Genomic DNA, 2470 nt, shown 5'->3' on the forward strand with positions numbered 1-2470 from the left:
GGTTGCCAATGATGAACAAACATGACATTTGTTTCCACGTGACATGAAGCTTGTGTGCCTTATTTATTGGCAAATTTAGGAACATATTCTAAAGAACATATTCCTATTCATAGTTTGTACCATCCTCCTCAGCCTCGCACTGTAATCTCAGGTACACACACACACACACAGTAATCTCAGGTACATACTCCAGTAGAGACTGGCAGGCAAGGCTGTTCTTGGTACTAAGGTGAGTCTTCAGGCTGTCCACTATAGACCTCTGATGGAACACTAGAAGGTTGAAGGACTGGCTCTTGTTGGACACCTCCCTCGGGAAGGTGGCTGAGGAACAGGTGAATGGGTTTCAGATTGGTCACTGGGTTCTGCTCATGGGAACATGTTTGTAAGCTTGACAAGGCAATGTATTGGGCCAGACGTGATAGTAGTAGTGAAGCTCCTTGGTGTGATGAGTTGTGTTATGTACTCACTGAAATGCTCTGTCAAATTCAGGTCCCTCCATTTTGTCAGTCCTTCTGAAAAGTAAGTGTCTACCTCCTACAACGGAAAACACTGTTACATGCCATGGAATGATGTTAACGACAAAAACGTATTTTTTAACATGTTTAATAGGGGATCTGCAGTCTCACAGAGAATACATACCTCATTATAACTCTCAGTTCTGTCAATGCGATGGATGACATCGATATTGACATTGGCAAGCCGTTCAGCAAACGTGAGAAACTGTAAAACAAACGATCGAGAGTTAGCTACTTTCTGTGGTCTACTAACGTTAGTGAGCGATACAGTATGAAATGACTCAGCTAGGCTACATATAATATTCAACATATCCAAGCAGCTACGCTTGTTGGTTCATTCAACGTAGCAACAGGAAAACGTGTTTAATTTGAAACTGTTCAGACATTACGAAAACAAGGCATACGAGATAGCTATGCATAGTAACAAATATTTGTTAAATGCAATAGCTAAGCAGTCGTCGCTAGCTATGCTAACAACTGTGCTGCAGTTTCCCAACAACACTCACCCTGAATGTGTTCTCAGATTTATGATACGACTTGGATTTGATCTTCATTTTTGACGTGTCTATTTTTCTGATATATGTAAAAAAAAAAGTAGCCTATTCGTCTTTCTGATAAACTCTCTCTCCCCATTCTCTCCCTCTTTCTCTCTCTCCTTTCTCTCTCTATCCCCTCTTTCTGTCACTCCTCTCTGTCTCTCTCTCTCTCTCTCTCTCTCTCTCTCTCTCTCTCTGTATTCTCTTCCCAGGTCTCTCTACATAAACCTATTAGGACTGTGGGTCATCATGTTGTGTTCTGTGTTTGCGGGGCTGTGTCTGTACTCCGTCTACAAGCACTGTGACCCCTGGACAACAGGCATGGTGTCTGCTCCAGATCAGGTTGAGGACACAAACCAGGAAATAACACTTTAATAAGGACCGCAGGTTGACGTTTATTGGGACGTTTTTTTGGGATGAGTCTTGTCCTGGAGGCAGAACTGGCGGGATTACTGCTAGAGTGGGCCAGGTTAGGGTTAGGTATTAGGGTTAGCAGTGTGGTTAATGTTAGGGTTAGATTTTTATGACAGATTTTGTGTGGTTGTGCCAGCTAGTGACCCCTCTGCAAGAGCTGCCCCAAACAAGATTCAAGACGAAAAACCGCATAAATACCAGGCACTGTCAATATTACTATTCTGCCAGACTGCCACTTTACGGATATATTTGTATCAGTTTCACTGATAACATTCACGAGCCACTAAGTGTAACCACTTAAACATTATTTTGTGGTAAACTTTTTTCCCCGCATCGGCCACACATCCAGACTGTTCCCAGGAAAATATCTCGGAAATACCCAAACCGCAGTGTACCACTCAGATAGACACTGACCACGCCCCTTTCTCTGACAGACATGATGCTGGACTGGCCAGGATTGTTTGTGGCTGCAGCCTACAGTGGGACACAAGGTTACTATTCCGCTTCTAACACGTATACTGTATGTCATCGTGATCTTAAATTTGATTATTGCTGCTGTATTTAATGTAATATGTAACATTATGTTATTGTGTCTACTAGATTAAGTACCCTTTTGTTACTATTTGTATTGTTGCAATATCTCAAGGTTCATAATATCACGACTATGACTTAATATTTACTCTCGCAGCCTATGGTGGGGCACAAAGGTCTATTTCCATAGCACTCACACACCTGTTAGTATTCTAGGTAAAAATGGGCACTATATTTGCTCTCTCTTGTCCACAGTACGGGTATCGTCCATTCATGTGTCAATGCCTTTGTTGGCTGCCGTGACTATTGAAGACCTGATCAAGCCTACATACACAGTCAGAGAAACACCTGTCCTGGACCTCTAAAGGCCTCAGTGAGTGTATAATATCAATACGTGTCTTGCTGTTACAGAGCGACAAAGGGGAACCCAAGAGAGACTCGGATGAGGAAACAGGGATGAATGAACCAAATATG

The 2470-nt window shown here is 42.6% G+C and overlaps 1 long non-coding RNA gene across 1 annotated transcript; it reads right to left on the reverse strand.

The window, feature by feature from the left end:
• Nucleotides 1-8: 8 nt before the first annotated feature.
• On the reverse strand, nt 9-1394 carry LOC111951540 (uncharacterized). The gene is made up of 4 exons (XR_011474023.1): nt 1022-1394; nt 640-720; nt 468-534; nt 9-321 (listed from the first exon to the last, which is right to left on the reverse strand). It is a non-coding gene; the product is annotated as an uncharacterized lncRNA (long non-coding RNA).
• Between the last annotated feature and the right edge of the window lie 1076 nt (nt 1395-2470).

The sequence above is a fragment of the Salvelinus sp. IW2-2015 genome, linkage group LG24 (genome assembly GCF_002910315.2).
Source record: "Salvelinus sp. IW2-2015 linkage group LG24, ASM291031v2, whole genome shotgun sequence".
Taxonomy (NCBI): domain Eukaryota; kingdom Metazoa; phylum Chordata; class Actinopteri; order Salmoniformes; family Salmonidae; genus Salvelinus; species Salvelinus sp. IW2-2015.